A 23,389-nucleotide genomic window follows, 5' to 3' on the forward strand; every position below is an offset into this window, starting at 1 on the left:
ATATTCAATCAGAAAAGATATCACGAAATAAAGTTAATAGTAAACTCATTTAAAGTACCATGATATTACCGTGTGTCTACTGAATTCCGTCAGCTGTTTACAATCAGAACAAGAGCTTCACAATTCACAAATGAATAATTCTTTTGAATCTGTTCTTTTCAATGACGACCAAACACACAGTTGTAAATCGGTTCATTGTGATTCAGTTCAAATCATTCCGACAGCTTTCTGGGAATGGCCGTTTGAAGCGGTTTCTCGTTCCAGGAAACATTAACAGGAAACTTTTTGAACCCAGGGAACACAAATAAGTGGATATTTACTTACAATCCATAGAAATACATGGTTTATTATCATTTACGAGCGATGAAGGTCTTTTCTGTGTTAAACACATGCATGTGCCAGTGCCACTCCCGAATGACTCGCCAGGTAAATCAGAAGAGTATCAAAACAATACACAAAACATCAAATGTATCATGGGATTACCATGTTTTTTAAGACATGCACTGTGGTTCTTTTAATTAGTTTAGAGTACTATGTAAATATCAGTCTGAGAGAACACACTGAGAACATATGGTTGTCATTCATAGTACAAAATTGCATTGTATTACCGTTTGATGAGTTCACTGTGCTGTGGTAGGCTACTGCTGTTGTTTTAAAGGGTGGTTTTGATAAACTGTATCGTGTGAATAAGTGGTTTAGAGATGATTTGTCTTTGACAGTTTGTGCACCTTGCATCTGGCTTGTTTTTAACCACTCCTCAGTTTCTCTCCTCATTAACATACCAGCTGGCAATACAGGTTTTCTGTTTTAGTAGCCTACTTCTATTACAGATTTTTTTTTGTTTTCTAATATATATATATCAGAGGTCACGCTAGACTTTCACACTGTCCATCATTTTGACGGACAGGATAGTAAAAATTCCGTCATAACGAATTATTCCCCATCATTTTCAATTTTTAGATTTGAATAAGATTAGTTTCTTTTTTCGTCCACATTTTCATTGTTATTTACGAGCTTACAGGATAAGCAAATGGGCCTAGGCTATACATTTATTTATATTATGAAAAGAATGTGTCACTTCTCAGTTTTCATCTTAAAAAGTTGGCACGGATCGTGAGTGAACGCGATCATCCCTTCCTCTTTACTACTTGACAAAATGAAATAAACATGAATGAACATCAGAAAATATGTTGCAAGATACAGTAGCTCACCGAAATCTGTATCACGTCCTATTTTTTACAGTCTATGATCACGTCTTAAACAGTTCAATCAGAAATGGAAACATAACATTATACCTCATTATACCTCAGAAAAGCCATTTGTTGACCATGAACTTGACAGTCAGCCACAAAACAAACTGGATTAGAAACTTAATTATGTAAGTATAAGTATTATAACTTTATTATTATAAAATGGACTTAAATTGGGTGCTTGCCTGTAATCAAACGTATCGTTTTCACTTTATTCTGGAGACTGAACTCGTGCTCTGCTGCCACACTGGAGCACACTCACCACCTACTGGACAGGAGTGGGGATTACAGTTAAAAGTTACGTCAGCCTCAGTGTAATAATCTGTCAAAATGACTGACGGCCTTCAGACTTTTCCGTCATTGCAAAAAAAATTCTGTCAATGACGGCAAATTTTCGGTTAACATGACCTCTGATATATATATATATATATATATATATATATTAGTCATAGTCACTCATTATACTAAAATCACTGTCACATACAACTGGTGAAATTATGTAGTTGATAGAAAGAGTCACTGAACAAATGGCTTAACAAATTAGAATGAATCTTTTTGGTGAACAGAAATCTCGAAATCCCCAGCACTAGCTCCTATGCATCCACACACACCCACACACAAACACACATCTGTGCATTCATGTAAAACTTCGAAAGCACTATTCTCCATTATTTATAGCCTTGTATCTCAGGCTTCAAATTCAGGGATGGTATTGTTGTGTGTGTGTGCTGATGAAGGCCAGGGTGTGTGTGGATGGACATGTCGTTTTGGCTCCTCATTAATGACAGCGAGAGAGCATGAGCCTCTCTAATGCATTCTCCTACCTTGTTCTCTCTCCTCCGTAAGCGGCCTTTGCCTTCCCCTGACAGGACAGAGCCGGTTCTCAACACAGGTGTGATGTTCGACAGACAATTTTCCAGGCTTTTTTTTTTTTCCTTCAACCTCCTTTTTTACCTTCATTCTCTCGGGTCCCAGGGAGCACCGCCCCTGTGAGATGGAGGGATGAAGTGGGAAGAGCAGGGACGAGAGTGGGCAGGCGAGTGGATAAAAAGACTGCTGTTCTTTTTCATTTGTGTCTTTTTTTTTTCTCCCCCTCATTTTCCCTCGTCTCTCAGCCAGCTTTTTCTCTGGCTGTCCTGGTTTTTGGTTCTCCAGGGCCAGGGCCTATATTCGGCCGCCATCGGTGTGGGGCTGAGGTTTCTCTCAGATTCTTTGGTTTAATCAACATTCAGTAGGCTGATAAAACAGAAAAATTCAAAGTGGAAATCCAGCTTTAGTTGCTCTTGTAGTGATGGACGAATGGGTTTTTCAATGGCTGGTGCCGGTATCTAGAGCACATGGTGGCTTATTGCTGATACAATGCCAATGTATGAGTACCTTTTTTTAGCTGAGGCTGGCTGAGTCTATCAAATATATATCAAATAGCTGTGATGATTTTGATCGCAATGTAAAATTATGCAACATTTTGAATACTGTAGTGATCTTTAATGCACGACGATCCTTTTTTGTCTTCGTTTGAGAGCATATTTAATTAGTGTCCCTGGTTAAAACTCTATTTCAGTTTTCATTTAAGCTAGTTGAATCAACCATTGTAGCTTTTTGTGAAAAATGATGGTTTCTGTGACTGGGGAAAAAATTCTATAGGCTACTCAAATCAACCTGAAGGCTTACATGATGGTAAAGTTTAAATGTATATAATTCGCCAGAATAGTTATTATCTAGTTAGTCTTGCGTAGCCAGACCTTCAGATTGACAGCAGAAGGTCTGGACTGTATCGCAGCTTTCATTGGCCAAGGACTGCCCAAGAGGACATTTGACTGACATGTAACGCAGCCAATCACAGTTCATTTTGTTCCGCGTCATGTTTGGGGGCGTGAAAATGACGTCCCTACAATAACAGAACGGCATGCATCTAATAAATTATTCATTCAAGAATGTTGTGCAAGTTTACTGCAACAGTGGAGCCGTGAACTTCACATACTTTTAAATCCAGCATTTAGTTGATCCTGATAAATGCTCAATGTCACAGTTGTAAACACAACAGAGTTCTTCTTCCACGAGGGGGTTTGGCATCACAGCTTTTGTTTCCAGGTGGACCATTAAAGAACGCGATACACACATCTTCCGGACATCTTGTAGAATTCAACCAACCAGATGATGACTTCAGAAATCCAGAAGTGTTTCCAGTTAAGTGTGCCATATGCATCAGACGTTCATCCAACAGTCCGTGGGCATGACATCTGAGGCTGAGGCTATTGTCTAGTTAACAAAGCATGGGCAAATTTCATTTGTGCCCTACATTAAAGGATTAGTTCACTTTCAAATGAAAATTACCCCAAGCTTTATTCACCCTCAAGCCATCCTTGGTGTATATGACTTTATCTTTCTGATGAACAAAATCGGAGAAAAGCTTTAAAATGGCAGTAAGCGTTACCAAATGATTATGAGCTGAAGAAAGTGTCTCCATCCACATCCATCCATCCATCATAAACATATTCCACACGGCTCCGGGGGGGTTAATAAAGGCCTTCTGAAGCGAAGCGATGCATTTGTGTAAAAAATCCATATTTAACAAGTTTAAAGTAAAATATCTAGCTTCCACCAGACCGCCTTCCGTATTCAACGTACGAAGAAAGTGTGAAAACTCTTACAGTTCAAAAAGCTTATGCTACATCCTACACCTTCCCTATTCAACTTACGGAAAAAGTGTAACTGGCGTGATGCCAGTTTACACTTTCTTCGTAATTTGAATATGGAAGGCGGTCTTGCAGAAGCTAGATATTTTACTTCATAACTTGTTAAATATGGATTTTTTTTTTTTTTTACACAAGCTTCAGAAGGCCTTTATTAACCCCTGGAGCCATGTGGAATATGTTTATGATGGATGTGGATGGAGACACTTTCTTCAGCTTTATTCTTTATGATCCCGCTTACTACCATTAAAAAGTTTGGATGCATCAGGATATTTATTAATATTTCTCCAACTGTGTTCATCAGAAAAAAGAAAGTCATATACATCTAGGATGCCTTGAGGGTGAGTAAAGCTTGGGGTAATTTTCATTTGAAAGTGAACTAATCTTTTAAAGTATAGGACTTGAAATGAAAATGTATTACCTTGATAAATAGCAGCTAAATTCAGGTTCAAGCTAAGATTGTTGTGGCAAATAAAACATTAACATTAGATGTTGCCTCGTTATGTTTTTAGTTAAAATTGACTTCAACTTATGTCTTATCACGTATGGTAAAATATGTTTGGCACATATGTAAAGAGGTTTTTAAATTTTAATCTTCAATAGTGTTCAACAGTTGGGTTACCAGAAACAATAGTTTTTTAATGATTCCATTGAAACTATAAAACAGACCTGACCTTCAATTAGTTTCAAGGTTGTTCATTTATGGCATAGACTTCAGTTAGCTGTATTTCAACTAAACAAATGCATTTACATTAAATTAATTAATTAAATTAGTTAAAATTAACTTCAACTTATGAATTGTCACGTATGGTAAAATATGTTTGGCATATATGTAAAGAATGTTTTCTGTTAAATCGTCTCTGAAGGCATTTGAGGTTTTTAAATTTGTGGCAATATCTTCAATAGTGTTCAACAGTTGGGTTACCAGAAGTAAAAATTAATTTTCTCCATAGAGAAAGTGTTTTCTAATGATTCCATAGAAACTTCAAAGCAGACCTGACCTTCCATCCATTTCAAGGTTGTTCATTTAAGGTATAGACTTCAATTAGTGGCATTTCAACTTAAAAAATGAATTTACATTTAAGATATATGGTTTTATTGTGCATAATCAATAAATATAAAGCATTGACATTAAAGTGTGGCATCAATTTTATTTGATTCCATCATTCACAATCCTTCATGGAATTATAATTATTTCATAAAATAGTCTTGTACCTTTGTCTGTTCCTTATTGTTTTCTTTCTCTTTTTTAACTGTAAAACAAAGATTGTAATATTGTGACTCATCTCTGGTTGGTTTGGTTCATGTTCTTTATTCAAGATTTTTTATTAAAATCCTTATGGAGAAAATTATTAAGAAAATTACTTTCAAGGCTGCTAAAAAAAGTGGGTGATTGCTGTTAAAAAATGACCTCTGTTTTCAAAATGAACTGTCAGGGATCATGTGATCATAAACTACACAATTACTTCCTTATGACCGTTGTATGTACATTTCCCCTTCAAATGCCTTTCCCTTCCTGTAGCAATTCCGAAACTGCCATTTGTAATTTGCCCCATTATGTACAGAATGAGCTAGTTAATTTAATAAAAGTGGTATGCAAGTAGTATAGATTACTGTTTACACCAGGGTGCAAATAGCATCTGCTAAACTTTATTTGTGATGTTTCATTTAAGGTTTTATATTAAGAGCTGTATCTGTAACAAATGTACAGTTCCGTAGCGCATTCAACACGGCTGTTCTCTTAGTCAATTATTTGCTAAATGACAATAAACAAACACAAGGGCAGAATGATCTCTTTTGCCATCTGATGTTAATAAAATATTCTTCCAGTCAGGCTGCTATAATGAGACTTATCCTTTGTAAATAACCGCAAGTATGTACAGTAAATGGCATAAAACGAGGGCTACTGCACAATGGCTGTCAGCAGACTCTGCAGTGAGAACTGTATTAAACTTGCACAAGAAAATCAATTTGGAAAATATAGAGGCAATTATTTTGTCTCCCACACAGCCTGACAAAATAACTGCCAAGTGAAGCTGGGAGGAGAAATAAATAATGAAAGAGAGAGAATGAGAGCAAGCAGTGAAGAGACGTGACTATACACGAGACGCATTAAGAATCTCGCAGCCGCTCAAACCCAAACAGATGCTTTAACATGATTTACAACATATGTTAATTCTATTGAGGAAAATACCTTTAAATGTAATGTTGCCTTATTGCATTTGTCCTACTAAATTTTAAGTGACTAATTACGTGAGGGTGGGACCGCTTGTCACTCACGTGAGGTCACAGCAATAGCAAACCACGACCATCCAAACAATTCCTTATGGACAAAATCAAGTCCCTTCGTACATTTTTTTTTCTTCTTCGAGAAACAGTTTCACTCAAAGGGAAGAAAAGACTATTAAAACTTATCGCATCTGATATGTTCCCCATAGTTTGCATGAAATAAATATGCCCCTGCGAATACATTTTGGGGAAATTTTTTTTTTTTTTTTTTACATTTTATGTCAACATGAAATCAAAATTGATCCCATTTACTGTCTTAATGCATGTTTATGGTCTTATTGCTTACAATTCATCACTGTAAATTATCCCAAAGAAGGTGTTTGCCTTTGTAATAATTAATTTAAAGACCCGACTTTAAGTTTTTAATGTTGTTTATAAAGTATGTCTATGTGGTGTTTTTAATATGCTTTAAGACAAACCATGTGCAAATTCATTTCAACACCATTGCTGAGTATTTTCTCCAATATGGCAGGTGTATGATGTATATTACAATGTTATGATGAACTATACAGTATGTGTTTCTCCACTGATGTTCTGAGTTGTTTTAGAACAGCTGTGTGATTCTGACATGGCAAACGTGGTTTGTGTTTATTATTACATTATTAGCTGTTTGATAACATAGTCAAGCAAAAGGCTAATCATATTAATTACCGTTACGTGTCCGACGTTGTTCAGAGCGATACCATTGTGCAGCGTTTACCTCAGTAAGTTGACCGAGTGGATCTCTGAGCTGCCGGGAGCGGGTGGAGGCGGGGCTAATTTGCATATTCATTGATCCACACATATTAAATGAGGCAAGGGTGTAGAGTTACATTTTTTTCACAAGAAAAAGTGTTTAAATATGTCATTTTGGTGATCAAAGATGAGTTTTAAGGGATACAATTATAGACTACATGTGGACTTTAATACATTAAAGATACTTGTTTTTCTTCATAATATCTGTTATATAGAAATCACTTTTAATGATCCAGTCAGTCCCTGATGGGAAAGACCAGGTTCTGCCCTACATATTTGTTTTTTACATATTTCTGTACAAGAAGAAAATGTGGATGTAAATGCATGAACTTATAGACCCAGTGCATTCGAAATCTTTTCCCAAACACACAAAGAAACTAATATTTTCACAAATGTAAATAAAAATGATGAAATAATTAAAATAACTAAATTGAGTTATAAAGAGTCACTTACCATAGAAGAAACCCTTGAGGGGTTTAAAAAAAATATGTGAAATTTTCTAAATGTGTTATTTCAGCTGTCAGGCTGTTCATTCTTGTCATTTTTAAGGTTGTTTTAGGTGTCACGTTGTCATGGCAATGGAGTCCTTGTCTACAGGCAAGTGACATGGGGACAGATGCTTTCTGGGATGCTGATATTTAGAGTGAATTTTGTTGTTTGGAGGAAGAAACTAGAGGACTTTCCATGGGCAGAATACGTCTTTGGAGGTTGGTCAAGGATGATGAGCTGTCGGGTACCTGCAGTGTGGTGTTGCAGATTGTGATTTATTCAATAATTAGGTGAGTTTAATTGCTAAAGACTGTCTGCAGAGGCTTTAAAAAAAAAACAAGTCTAATGTGAATCTTTTGAAAGATGATGCTTTGTCTTTGATGAAGCTTCCCATGTAAAAACACATACATTTAGTTTCAATTTACGCATTGCCGCTCCCGATAAATGTTATTAAAGCATCTACGTTCACAAACCACTGTTAATTTTAGCAGAAAAGCAAGCATACTGTATCGGATTTGCCATGGCAGAAAGCCTGCAAAGATCTCTCCCTTTTAAATCACTAAAAAGCTGTTACTAGTTTATCGCAATCTCACAAAGTTCTGTTATAATAAATGAAGCTGTCTGCACAATGAATGAAAATTTGCTGTTAATTTACCAACCTGGTCTCATGACGAAAACGTACCCATGGGCATGTTTTTGCGAGTCGCGAAATACGTAGCAGTGAGTACATATCGCTGTAGTTTCGCTGCACTGAGCGGCGCACTTTTGCCGGAGCAGATAATAGGGTGAATGCGGTACGTTTTTATGACGTTGCTTTTCAGACGAATCGCGGCGGTTCTTGATTTGACATTTGCGCTCCATTTCGTTTTAAAATAATGTCTCACTGACGCTACGCCTAAACCTACCCGACCGTGTACCATTTTTCAGCTTGTTTAGATCTCTTCTTTTTTTGCCCCAGTCAGTCGCCTTTCACGGGATTCGTACCCTGGTGGGGGGAAGGAATCGACTCCTCGTCGTAAGTCCAACTCGGCCAAAAAGTAAGTTGGTTGCGGCCACAAAAAGCGAAACGCGTAGAGCCGGAAAGTCCAAAGTACGTTCGTTTACAAATCAGGCACTCCGGTAAGAAGCGTTTTGAAGTCGTGACATGATATTGCGGTTGGAGACTAGTGATGGCCGATTTCGAAACACATGTTTCATGAAGCTCCGAAGCTTCATGAATCATTTGTTTCGAATCAGTGATTCGGAGCGTGTATCAAACTGCCAAAGTCACGTGATTTTAGTAAACGAGGCTTCATTATGTCCTCACTGTTTCGAAACATTTCAAAACAGTTCAAAATTTCAGTGGTTCACCGGTTGAGGGCGATGATAAAGTTAACCCATGAATCATGCAGATTCACTGAGAAGCATTGAACAAGTGTCTATGGGTTTTACCTGATCTCTGATCAGTTTTATAAATGTGTAGATGTTTTAATTAAACATTAGAATAATTAAAATGAATAATGGTAGTTATTAATCCCTTATTGGCCTGTTTAGCTTGAGCCATGGAACAGAGAAACAAGCCTTGAAAAATGATAAAAGAACAGATATACAGTCACTCTATATGTAGCCTAATCTTATTAGAGAATTAGTTAATTGCATTTAATAGATTTTACTTTCAATAAAACATTTGCAATATATTTGTAAAAGGTGTTTTTACTGCATGTTTAGTTTGAGTTTTGTTGCATTTACACTCTTTTGACCACTAGGGGTCACCGTGGAGTCAAGTGTCAGATTGTTTCGAAGCCTCGAATCATCACGGCACATTTGATTCAACTGCTTCAGTGTTTCACGAAGCCTCGCTCTGCCCATCACTATTGGAGACGTCAAAACGAGTCTTTATGAATCCATAATCCAACCCCGGCCATCGTCGAAACCGTGTGTGAAAATGAGCCAAAGCGCTCATTGACATTTTACCGGCCTCTAGCGTTAGTTTCTGTCGGAAACTGCAGCCAGACCTACGCGCTGGTATGTAATTTTGTGTCTCGCAAAAACGTGACCACGGGTACGTCTCTTCCATGAGACCAGGTTGTAATTTACTCACCTTCAGGCCATCCAAGATGCAGGTGAATTTTTTTCTTCAGCAGAACAGTAAAGAAGATTTTTAGCTGAAATAATGGTCCTCGATTCATAAAATGGAAGTCAATGAAGTCACTTTGAGATTAAAAAAAAAACAAAAAACATATGCAGACAAAACAAAATTAATACCGCAGCTCCTAATGATACATTGAAGTCTTAAAAAACGGATCGATCGGTCTATGCAAGAAACTGAACATTATTTACAACATTTTTCCCTCTAATCCATAGCCTTGGCAAACAGTCCTGAGCGCGAGCTTTCTGTCGCATAATAATGTATACGTGGGAGCAACCTGTTGTTTACTACAGTGAGGGAGGGTGTGTGTTCAGCAGCAATACGAACATTTAAAGCTGTTTAAAAGTACCAGTCGTCATCACAATGACTGACAATTTCGATGTAACAAATTTTCATTTTTGTGTGAACTATCCCTTTAAACACCTCTGATTGGCCATTGTGTCTAAGAATCAACAGATATGTTTGTGATTGGCTGCTTTGCTCAACACTGCAAAACAAGCTCTTTAGAGCACAAACACAGATATGCAGTGGATCGTTTGCCAATCGTTTCGCCAATATGCTATTATTATGAAGAAAACTGATCCTAGACCAGTAGTTATAAGTATCTTTTTCCTCTAAAAGCAATCAGAAGAAGCAGCAGGCAGTGGTTTGATTGAGAAAATTTGACACTAGTCTCAAGTCTCTGGCCGACCTTACACACGCTCCTCCTATGTTGGTAATGTGTTTGCAGTCTTTGCGAGACATGAATACATTTTATGTAATGAATTCATCAAGCGCAGCATCGCACGGAGAGAAAGACAGTACTCTTGGAAACTAATATAGAGTATAATTAAGGATTGAGTAATGAGCATTTTAAAATGTATTAAGGTAGGCAGATTGTTTTCAATGTTGTAATGGGAATATTATTGTCATTGTAATCTTTAAGCTAATCTGTAAAATAAAATAATTTCAAATTACTTACTTTGGTAAGTAATAAAATAATAAGTGGTATATACAGTCAAATGGTCATTATCCCCAAATAAACTCCTCCAGAATGCTGCATGTTTTTATTCAGTGTATTAAGAGCAGTGGACAAAAACTGAAATACTCTAAACAAAAGAGAAACTGATCTGCTGTAACATGCAATTTCACTGTTTAAGTGAAAGGATTGAGCATTCGCTTTAGTGGATTTTAAAATGTCCCTACCGATGTTAAAACAGAACCTACGTCCTTGGAATGAATTATGCTGTTTCTGTAGAATTTCGTTTTTGATGGCATTGGCAATTATCAGGGAACTAAAAAGCATTTTGTTGGGAGCTGCACTTTTTGTAGAGCTGATGGAAATTACTCTGGACTGTCGTGTTGGACAGAGAATGAGCCAGATGAAGGTTTGGGATCCATCAAGATGAATTCATTAACTTGCGCTCTACAGAGAGCTGATGAATGGATGGAATGTATGATTTTGGAGGTGTGTCTAATTCACAGGCTCCTCCCATCTCCACAGGGTCTATCTATATGCCTGTCTGTTGCTCTCTCTTTTTCCCTTTCTGCCTCTGTTTCTGGCCTTTTGGGTAGGCTGATGTAACCGTGTGACAGAATCTTGCAAATAGAGGAAAGAAAGAAGAGGATGGAGGGATGAATTTGTAAAAGAACGAGTGGGAGATTGTGAGGACAGGAAGACACCAAGTGGGAAGATCAGGTGATCTGATTCTTATTAGACCAGCAAAGCATGACTGTAGTTCTCAAGGGCTTGACTATATTCTCAGAGGGCTGATTATTTTTGCCTACATTTCAATTTGACCTCAGTGGTTATAAATGAACGGCAAACTGCTCATCCAGTCAAAGACAGTGAGGCGGATTGACTAAAGTGACACTTGGCATAAAATGCCAGCAATTTTATTCACTAACCATCAACAATTCAGCTTAACCAGTGCCTTTATTTAGTCAACAAAAGTTCATTCATTGTTAATTTTCACCAAAGTCCACATAACCACATTTTGTCCTCCCACATCTGCAGTAGGGGTTTTATTTTGACTGATTCAGGGGTGAATTTTGAGCGAGGTCTCTTTAAACTCAAATCATAGGGTGTGTGTTTGTGAAGGTTGTTATTTGATTTAATAGCCAGTATGTCACCGAGCTTTGAAATATTCATAGTTTTGGATATGACAGCTGTGAGAGCTGGAATATGGGTGTGTGTGTACTCATGACAGCTGACGCAGAGATAATGATAAAGGTGACAGAAAGAGAGGCAAAGTCGGTCAGTTTTGTGCCACTGAGTGACTCCTTTATTGACTTATTATTGCTGTTTTTGAATATACAGTAGCTGCTGTAGAAAACAAATTTGATGTAAGCGAGTTAGGATAGATACTGGTATTGATCTGAACATTTTTCAGTCATTTATATATCAATATATTTATTTATCTGAAGTGCTGGAGAGGTAGATTTTATTTATTTATAACGGTAGGTAGACTTCCTTGAACATTTTGTGATGCTTAAATAAATGCAGATAAATCATTGAATCTATTTTGAATCAGTTCATTGCAGTCAGCAACTTGCCTTCAACTGATTTGCAGAATCGAATTTTCCAACTCTCGCACCATTATTGCTACTGAGCAAGGAAGAATCATAAAGCTAATCTAATGAGTGCTGTAAAATCAATATTTAAGTTGTTTAACTTTATATTTATACACAATATACTTTGGGACCAAGTTGGTACTGAAATTTTAAAAATTTGATACCAGCATTTCCTCCTAGCATTTGCGCTCAACAGAGAGTCTGTGATTGGCTATGCGCTGATTGATGCCTACTTTCAAGCGCTCCTGAGTGTATCTGTGTAAGCGCTCAGTGAAGAGAGTTAAAGATGTCTATTTACAACATGTTTTTGAAGTGTTGATCACTGTAGCCAATCACAGACATATCTGTTGAGCATGTGAACACAGTGGACAATCAGAGGTGTTTAAGAATCCGCTCAACAGTGCTCAAAATGCTAGGGGGAAATGCTGGTATTCTCACATTTGTAAAATTTCAGTACCAAACTTGGTACAACCCTAACAATATCATTACACTGAATATTCAATATATCGTCCAGCCCTAGTAGATACAATAGAAATGTAAATGAGGCTGTTATGGATAAACTTAGTCTTTATTTATTTATTTATTTATTTATTTATTTTCTGCTTGGAAATCTTTTGGAAAAAATTTATTTTCAAGGTTTTTCATGAACATGTTCATACTGTACATCCATTAACAATTCCATTAACATGTCATTATCAATTCTTTGTTGTCTGTCAGACAGTAGCTACTGTACATTTTGACGCTCGTCTTTGCACTCTCATTGTGTTCATTGTGTTTAAGCCATATTCTTAGCCCTTATACGTTTAAAACGACATTTGAAAATGCATACCGCAACGTCATTATATATTTATTATATGGATTTAAACCGTAATACTATCATGTCCTATGAATTTATTATTTAGGGAATATGTAATAGAGCAGCGTTCACTAAATAAACAATTATTCTCAGCACTTAGTAGTGAGCTGCATTTGCGTGCCACAGCAAATATTGGATCAGCTAAACCAGGGGTTCTCAAACTTTTTAGCGTGGAGTACCATCCTTCTGCGTACCCCCTCTCTTCCACTTCGACTGCAGTCACACCTTTTCCATTAAGGGACAATATTTGCCCCCTAAATTGATTTTCCAGTGCATATTTTTACGTTTATGAATAACTTTATTGTCATGAATGTGGCTCCCTCGGCTCATCCTCCGGACCGCTGGAGGGAGCCATCACCTGAATATTGACTCTTTACTATTCAGACTCCAAATCCCATAGGCCCTCATTCCTGAGACTGATTGCGCTTGCACCTGCACCACATCACACACACACTATTTAAGACACTCAAGCTATTATGATCATTTCTGAGTGTTATTCTGTGGACTGCTATTCTGTTATTACCTGGACTGTTTATCACTGTTGAACCGCTGCCGCCTGCCCTGATTCCTGCCTGAACTTTGTTCCGTGTTTGCTTGCCGCCTGTCCCGATTTCTGCCTGTGACCTGACTTTGATTCTTGCTGCCAGCCCCGACCTCTTGCCTGTCTCTGACCACAGTACTGTCTTTGCCCTTGTTGTATTTGCTGTGTTTTAATAAAGACTGCAAATGGATCCACTCTCCACTGAAACTTCATTACATTTATAAAATAAATAACGTTTTAAATAAAAATAATGTTTAAGGTATGGTATAGTTAATTGAACTACTCCGCTTTTTTTTGTCACCTCACGTACCCCCAGGGGTATGCGTACCCCAGTTTGAGAAACACTGAGCTAAACTACACCTCAAGTAAAATAATAATACTCTCATACTCTATGAGGGTTTGTAGGACCGGGCCATAAATACATTACACACTTTACCATTGCTGTATAAGGGATTTTTTTTCTTTCTTTCTTGTGATGATGATAAATATATTTGTACAAAATGGAAAGTATGTTTTGAATACCGTAGGTTTTGGACTTTTTCATTTAGCATTTAATTTTAATTTTTTTTTTTTAATAGAAGTATGTGTTAGAAGTTAAAATTTAAATGCTCAGATCTAATGTGTAAATATACTAAAACATCAAAAGTGTTAAATTACCAACTGCAAAAACTGTGCAAACCCTTAATTTAACTTCTGTTTAATTAGCACCAGGGATTACTCTGCGAATTTTGGTATTTTTTGTTCAGAAATGAGATGATGCTGCATCATATACTCTTAATCATCTCGCCTAAAAATAGTCAATTGCGTTGTGTGGAGTCTCACAGTAACATTTATTTATTTTATTTTATTTCCTCTGTTGTTTATCTTATATTGTAGTGTTGTCTAGAGACTTGATTTGATCTTAATGATGTGGCATTAGATTGTATAATGATGTGTTCATTCCTCCGAGCCACTTTCTTGTTTTTCTTCCTATACTGTAGAAGAAGAGCACAAGAGAGGCCACCCGGTAAACAAGGCTAAAAATAATGACTCCTAAGCAAGGTTTGATTCGGCCGGCTCTTTCTCCTTGTCCCACAGGAATTACTCTCTGAATGCACACGGCATTGCCTTGAATTTTTCCTTTTCTCTGTCCTCAGAAAAATACAAATACTTGTTCAATGGCTTTTGTTTACTGAGTCATTGACTTGAGAGTCCACCTATACATGGATATAGTATTCCTTTCTGTACTGTGCGTGTGTGCGTGCGCGCGCGTGTGTGTGTGTGTGTGTGTGCGTGTACAGGGTGCGCATGTTTATTGCTCAAACAAGTTGTTTTTTGCACACAAAGAATCAATTTAGTAGTAAAGCTAAGGCCTTGTAGAGATTACGATGCAATATAGTAGGGTTTTTTGTTATGGTGGTTTATACCATAAGAATGGGTTCATATGGTAGATTTAGCAATGCCTTTTATATTGCTGTTTGAAAGTTTTAGGTTGGTAAGATTTTTTATGTTTGTGAAAAGTCTCTTATGCTCTTCAAGGCTGCATTTATTTGGTCATTAGTGTTGTAAAATATTATTATACAATTTAAAATATCTGTTTTCTGTTTTAATATATTTTAAAATGTAATTTACTCCTCTGATGCAAAGCTGTAATTTCAGCATCATTACTTAAGTCTTCAGTGTCACATGATCTTTCAGAAATCTGTTGTAGTTTATACATGTAGGGCTGGGTGATATGGCCAAAAAAATTCATAGTTGATATCAATAATGATCACGATAAATGTTAAATCTTTAGTTCTTTCAAGTTTAAAGGCAGATTTTTGCTACAAAGTGAAAGTTGTAGAAACCAGACCGTTAATTGTGGTTTTAGTTGGAATTTGTTTCGCAAATCTGAGTATGATCAGCTGCCGTACGGCTACATTTGAAATAACGAATTTGAGCGTGCAAAAGACGCGATATGTGAACGGCCCCTGAAACATTTAGTATGAATGCACAAATGCTATAGCTTAAACACAAAAATACTGTAATTATATTCCATTACTCATTTAATACATTTAATGTCTACATTAATAATAAAATTAGATATGAATATCCCACATTTCTGCCTTGGTTCAGTTAGTTACTACAGTAAATCCATGGCAAATGATAGCGATTGTATCGTTTCCTGTTTGTCAGCGCTATTTCATCTGGCTGTAAAGTAGTTTAAATCACTGAGACATTTGTGTTTTTTCTGAATTCAAGCACTTCTTACTGGATCTCACAGCGATGTTTAGTGCTCACGTGACCGAGACCGGTCAGAGTAAACGCATTTGCTCTAATAAGCTCGCTCCGCCGTTTGAACTTTGAGCCGAGCGGATAAATGGTCCATGTGGTGTGCCGTTCAAATGAGTTTTGTTCCGATTTGGCGCATTAACATTATCAAACATTTATCGAACTCTTGATTTAGGTTTATCAAGGAAAATTATATCGCGATAATTATCGTTTTATCGCCCAGCCCTAAATACATTTTTTGTGCACAAAATAGATGCTGAACACAGTCAAAACGTGCCTTCTGAGAAGCGTTGAGTGACCATCTGATTCAGTCACTGATTTCGGTCCTCCAAAACCATTTCTGCCGAAATCGAAAATAGCTGTTTCTGCCGAAAAATTTTCGGTAGCTGAAATTTCGGTGCAATAAATTCACCATGCAGACCAGGGTTGGGTTTCCCGATAACATAGTCTCTTAGCGCGCTACGAAGACTCTAAAGGTAGACCTTAAATTAAGATATATCGTTTCTAGGCATGTTCCCCGAACTATCCCCTAGGAGGTTGCTTAAAGTATATCTTCTTAAGTGCGACGTTACCAGGTGCTGTCCATGGCGGCGGTGCTGAATTGGTTGATATCGATGGCTCGAGAATCGATAATTCATTCTATACAGGGGCTGCTTCACTGCATTATGTGAGAAATCAGTGTTCTTTATAAAAAGAAGCACTTCAGAAGTAGAAATTGCATTTATCAGGACTCATGGGATGTTATAAAAGTAATCCAAATTGCATTATATTGTAATTTATCTATATTCTGGGGGCGCGGAGCTCCCATCAGCGTGAGTTTAAGGCGACCGTTATTTAGAACAAAGTTTTAATTCCTTGGAGACGCGCCATGCAGCTGACAGACATGTAGTATCATGTTTATTTTTCATTTTTTTACTCAAAATATTCACAAACTTGCTAACTATATTATGAATGTATGATATATTCTGATATGTGGAATATGTGGAAGTGATTGTGTTCTGATGCGCGGTGAGTTTACACGGCAGTTAGAGCTGTCGGATTTATGAAATCTTCCCCGAAATACATAAAAGAAAAATAGAGTAAACTTTATTGTTTCATGTACAATATGAATAAAACACTTCGTCAAATTATAATTGAAAGGGTTATTGTCGCAGCTTCCGTAGACGTAAGCGCATGGAATTTAACAGACTATAAATGTCTTTTTTATGCAGTAGCCTTCTTAATTCAAATGTGTATTTAAATGTCTGAAACCTAAAATAAAGCGCGATAAGGTTAAAAACAGTTACATGACAAGCGCGGAGCGCGCATCGGTCTCTGGATCAGCGCTAAAGCACATTTCGAATTTAGCAGTGAATTTTTGCATTTTATTCTTTGCCCTAATCCTAATCGAACACTGGGTGTATTACAGCTTCAGAATTATATTCGTATTGACTGTGAACAGTGATAAGGTATAGCTAAGAGTGCTCCAGACCAACCTTACGAAAGTATGACTTACAGAAGGTATTCTGGAAACGTGTATTAATGTTAAGGTACAGCTTAAGCAGTGGCGTGCAGTGGTGCTCTGAAATGAGGAGGCAATTTTTTTTTTATGAATCAATGTAAATTAATGTGCATTACTCTTAAAGTTGACACATCTTCCTTCTTAAATGAACATTACTTTACAGTACATAAAAAAGAAACCAAATACAATTCTATTTTGTAATTTTACATTAACGATGTATCATAATACATGTTCTATTTATCAAAACAAAGTCAATCTCATCAAGTTAGTGTTTTAAGCATTTCTACATTATTTCCAAAATAATAACTAAAGTCAATAATAATTTAAACAATATATTTTATTTGTATATTGCGTTTTTTCTTTTTAATTGTCAACCTAGGATATTTTGGATCATCAGTCATGCTCCGTAAACACCGTCTGTCACAGACACGAATTGTATTTTTAATTTCACCAAGCTGATTGCACTAAAAACCCATCATGTTTTCAGTCCATTTCAAGTTTAATTTTAACGTGTCATAGAGCGGTGATATCTAACTGGGTGATCTGTTTACTTACTTTTCAATTAGTCTTCCCATTGACGCCATTATTTTCTCAAACATACGCGCGGAACGCGCACGTCAACGAGAGGCGGGATTTATCGCACAAACCAATCATATCCAATCACAACCAATTACATCCAATGACAGCGCAATGGAGACATTGCCTCCTCTCACGTGACTTTCCTCCATTCATTCTCAATTACCCCCCACAAAACCCACCGCACGCCGGGGGTCTGATGATTTTAAATGGTTTTCTATGAGAGGAAAGGGAGGCATGACTCCTCTGTGTAACTTCACCTGCGGGTGTCGCTGTTGGGCAGTGTTCCTTAAGAAATACGCGTGACTTGCGCTCTTTTTGATGTCATAATTTGTAATATTTGTGTTGTTTTATACGTAATATGGATTATTTTCTTATCCTATTTTTTTGAGGATGCACTGCCTCCCTTGCCTACTCGGAGGAAACACCCCTGAGCTTAAGGTATAATTTAAGAACGGCATAGTGTTAATAAGGTTTCGGGAAACCCAGCCCAGATGCTTGTTTAAAACATACAGTATTCCAGACTTTTTTAGCTTCAGTGCGGGTATGTATATCCCTCATAAAAAGGGTGCAAATGACTTCTTTTTTTTTTTTTGAAAATTAAATTTACATAAAAATTATACTTCAGTCGTCATTTACTCTTATGTTGTTCCAAGCCTGACTGTTCTAAGACTTTCCTCTCCTTCTGTGGAGCATAATAGAAGATATTTTGAAAAAAAATATCTATTTTTTTGTCCATTCAACTCCATTGTTTTGTGTTCCACAGCAGAAAGAAATGCAAATGTTTCGGATCAACATGCGGGTGAGTTAATGTGTTGAATGGAAACGTATGAAATGATGATATCAAAACGCAGTAAATGCTGGTACTGTGGCGCTACAAAACGCCAGTAATATCCAAGCTTGCAAACTGCAGATGGGCTCTATTCCGGGGTAGTGACATTTAGAATTATGATTCATAAGTGAGTACTATGCACAACTGTGTGGCTATTCTTTGATAACTGTAAGTGCCTTTCAAGTTTAAAGACTTCCCAGAATTCTGGCTAAAGCATTTCCTGTGATGTAAAAATGGAGCTGTAGGATGACAGAGTATGCTTTTGTTGAGGTGACGCTCACCTCCCTGTAGGTTTGATCCATTTGAGAGCCTGTCTTGCTTGTGTTCTCCACCGTCAAATTGAAACAGCTTCGTTTCCCCAAAGCTGAGACATCCGCGGATCAAGCCATCTCGCCTGTGTCTCTACTGCCGGGCCTGGTCTCTTTCACAGCCCCAGCTGAAGACTTGACAATGGCGCGACGTTGTTCGCATACCTGCCGTGTCAAAAGATAAAAGCCTCTCGTCTTTGTGTCGTCTGAATATAGATTGCTGTGCGGTGGCACTCTCCATTCTCTGACCTCCTGCCCAGGCATCTGCCGTGTTTTTGCGCTAATGAATTGCCTTTTCGTAATTAGAAATGTCACGTTCTTCTCGCAGACAGATAAGCCAAAATGACAGCTAATAAATAAAAGCCGGAGCAACAGAAAAAGCACTGGGTCTTCTGGATTAGAGAACAGATGCTAGGGCTGCTTGTGTCGTGCTGCATTTTCCCCGTGTTTGGCGGAAGCCCGTGAGGAACATTGCCAACCGATTAACAGCTTCGTTTGGCAGATTCGTTGTTTTCGCACCCTCTGATGTGAAACAAAAAGGAAGTATGACATCACAGAAAGCTTGACAGGAACATGCAGAACTGTGTCTGAAGGCTAGTTTCGCCCGCTTTATTCGTGAGTTGCCCTCTCCAGCTTGGCGCCGTCTAATCTTCGCCCAAACTTTTGAGAAGAATTTCAAAGTTCATTGATCTCGTTTCAGTTCTGAGTACAGCTGCGCAACGTCTTGAAAGAAAAATCTGATCGTTAAAGTTCATTGATTCTATTCTAACTTGAGAAAGACAAGAGGTGCGCTCTGAGCTCACCTCCAAACCTCTTCAAACCTCCTGCATCATCTCGACTAGCTCACCTTCACCACATCGCTGGTTAACATTCAGCTCACCGTCAGTTCCAGCCTGACAGGTCACAGCCTAACTGAGAATTAAAGATTTGTTTCTCTGCAAGGATGGAATACCTTCTTTCAAGCTAATGAGAGGGACTTAGGGCATTCCTGTCCTGTAGAAACATCCTTTGCATACTCATCCAGAGGGCTAGCAGCGCCTGCGGTCTAAGGGGCGATGAACCGCTGGTGGTGCCACCTGAACTTCAAGGCTTGCCATAAGGCCTTTCTTCTGAAGTGGATAAAGAATTATGGTACTACTGGATTGTATGTTGTATCATGTTGCTTCTTGGTATTTCAGTGCAAAACCCTGTGTTCTGTGGAACACAATTTAGGATATTTTTGATGAAATCCGAGAGGTTTTTTTATCCCCATAGAAAGGGGATAAAAAAACTTTGTACGGTAATTACGTTGCTTTCTATAGGGGATAAAAAAAAACTCTCAGATTTCATTAAAAATATCTTAATTTGTGTTCTGAAGATGAACGAAAGGTTTGGAACGACATGAGGGTGAGTACTTAATGACATAGATTTCATTTTTGGGTGAACTAACCCTCTAACTACAGTAGTGGCCAAAAGTAAAAGTTTTTTTTTTTTTTTTTTATCTTTTATAAGTTCAATTAAACAATCAAAATATGGGGAAAATGTTTTACATTTTTAAAATATTTTAAATATGAAGGATAAACAAAAATCTAAATCTAATCTAAATTAAGGTATTTTTCTGATAATTTTTTTTTTTTTTTTTTCAAAAAAGGCCAACTACAAATACAGGTTTTATTTTACTATGCAAAAAAGCATAAAAAAGCAAAAAGTTCACAAGAAAACTTTGACTACAACATAATCACTTACTAATACTTTGTTCATCATTTATTTATATGACAGCCTGGCTAAAGATTATGTCTGCACAATTTGGCATGTTTTATTGTGTTATCACAAATAAAACAATGGAGTCCAAGAACAACTACGTAATATGATTACAAAATCTGTAACAAATTTTTAATGTTTAAAGCTGCAGTCCGCAACTTTAGGCGCTCTAGCAGTTAATAAACAAAACTGTATGCGTATTGCGGAAGAACACTGTAGCCGGAACTACTTCTTTCTGTTTATGCCTATGACGAGTCATGCAGGTACTGTCCTACTCCGCAGTGGTACGACCCGATCCAGTCTTAAATAGTCTGAAAATAAACACTTCTTATAGGCATACCAAAGTGATTCGGGATAAGACAAAAACATGGTTTGGAAAATGGATTCATGATATACTCGCTCATTATATAATTTTTGTAAATTTTGAACACAAAAAAAAGTTATGGACAGCAGCTTTACTGTCAGTTTTCCTAGTCCGGACATCACTTTTGGCCATTACTGTACTTGCAGTTTTGTTTAACCCTGCAATTTAGTTGCACTATTTTATCATTTATTTTATTTTCTATCCATCCGTTCATTCTTCAAACTAAGTATCCTCTGACAGAGTACGGGGATGCTGGAGCCTATCCCAGCGTTTTGGGCCCAAGCTGAGGAACACCTTGGACAAATTTAATTTAATTTAATTTTATTTTATTTTATTTTATTTTATTTTATTTTATTTTATTTTATTTTATTTTATTTTATTTTATTTTATTTTATTTTATTTTATTTTATTTTATTTTATTTTATTTTATTTTATTTTATTTTATTTTATTTCCAGCCACTATGTAAATTCATCTTTAATCACCTTCATGTCATTTCAAATCCATATGGCTTTCTTTTTTCCAGAGGAAAGACAATTTCATTCTTACTTACTTTAATGCTTTTTTTTTTAACAATAAAAGTAATTTTCTTTTTTTCTTTCTTTTTTTCTTACATTTTCAGGCATATTTGCATTGTTACCTGATTTGCATAATTCCTTTATTGAATTGTGTGCTAAAACAACGTCAGCGAGTGCATCTAAACAGCACTGTTAGCCAACGCAATGGATTCTTGATGAGATGTAGATGCCCATCATTATGTAATGTCCTGTAAGTTCAAAATCAAATCAACCTTCTTTTTGTAAAATATGATAATTGCTGATGAATTGATTGCTCAAAATGACAAATGTACAGATTTTTCTCAGAACAACAGAGCTGCAAAATACCAGAGAAATACTAATTATGCTAAAAATGAACCCACGGCTCACAAACTGTTCTCGGCGGGAGAATGCTAAATTTGCTGCAGTCTTTTGTTTATTTGATCCGTCAGTTTCCCCTGTTGTTTGCAGATGCAGTTTTGGAGGAAAAAAAAAATCCAAAATAGGTTGGGAATTTTGCTGCTGTGCACAGCTACATTATGTTCTGCCTCCAATTCCAAAGAGTTAGATGTTATGCCTGATACATTCTAATGCTAGTATGCTAATATGCTTCGGGTTTGTTGCTGTCAGGAAATGAAAAACGGTTGGTCACACACTGAACTGTTTCCCTCACCTTATCTCTGAGCCCGGCCACAATACAGTAATGAAAACCGCAGGCTGTTCCTTTCAGAGCTCGACTTTCTTACGGTGATAAGGTAGATGTGAATACAATGTGAAAGGCTAATGGATGAAGATGTCCAACAGGTTCATGCTGTCATGCGACTGAATTAAATAATGCCACCATAAATCAAGGAACGCTGCCATAAAACTATAAGTCTTTGTCATTGTACTAACACACACACAGCAGAAGACTGCTCAGGCTTTTTGTGTATTCTGCGGAAATCTTCACCATGATGAAGAAACATCTTAAGCTTACCATTATCCAAGCAAAGGTATTTTTTTTAGCTTTGACTATGGAAAGAAGGTGTGGGTGGTATAACCGAAATCATATTTCACAAAATGAGAATTTTTTTCCACGATAACGATATATACAGTGGGTACGGAAAGTATTCAGACCCCCTTAAATTTTTCACTCTTTGTTATATTGCAGCCATTTGCTGCAGTTCATTTTTTTCCTCATTAATGTACACACAGCACCACATATTGACAGAAAAACACAGAATTGTTGACATTTTTGCAGATTTATTAAAAAAGAAAAACTGAAATATCACATGTTCCTAAGTATTCAGACCCTTTGCTGTGAGACTCATATATTTAACTCAGGTGCTGTCCATTTCTTCTGATCATCCTTAAGATGGTTCTACACCTTCATTTGAGTCCAGCTGTGTTTGATTATACTGATTGGACTTGATTAGGAAAGCCACACACCTGTCTATATAAGACCTTACAGCTCACAGTGCATGTCAGAGCAAATGAGAATCATGAGGTCAAAGGAACTGCCTGAAGAGCTCAGAGACAGAATTGTGGCAAGGCACAGATCTGGCCAAGGTTACAAAAAAATTTCTGCTGCACTTAAGGTTCCTAAGAGCACAGTGGCCTCCATAATCCTTAAATGGAAGACGTCTGGGACGATCAGAACCCTTCCTAGAGCTGACCGTCCAGCCAAACTGCGCTATCAGGGGAGAAGAGCCTTGGTGAGAGAGGTAAAGAGGAACCCAAAGATCACTGTTGCTGAGCTCCAGAGATGCAG

At 37.1% G+C, this 23,389-nt stretch overlaps 1 protein-coding gene across 3 annotated transcripts in view; it reads left to right on the forward strand.

Annotated features, from left to right (window-relative positions):
* Window positions 1-23,389, forward strand: part of tafa3a (TAFA chemokine like family member 3a) — a 118,322-nt gene that overhangs the window by 36,803 nt on the left and 58,130 nt on the right. Inside the window, exon 1 of one of the 3 annotated variants that reach the window (XM_067373679.1) lies at window positions 3,423-3,436. The exons of the other annotated variants lie outside the window; for them this stretch is intronic. The gene's annotated coding sequence lies outside the window, so the exon portion shown is untranslated. Of the gene's footprint in view, window positions 1-3,422; window positions 3,437-23,389 lie in introns of those variants that run through there. 3 annotated transcript variants of the gene reach the window in all.

This window comes from Chanodichthys erythropterus, chromosome 21 (genome assembly GCF_024489055.1).
Source record: "Chanodichthys erythropterus isolate Z2021 chromosome 21, ASM2448905v1, whole genome shotgun sequence".
In the NCBI taxonomy this organism is placed as follows: domain Eukaryota; kingdom Metazoa; phylum Chordata; class Actinopteri; order Cypriniformes; family Xenocyprididae; genus Chanodichthys; species Chanodichthys erythropterus.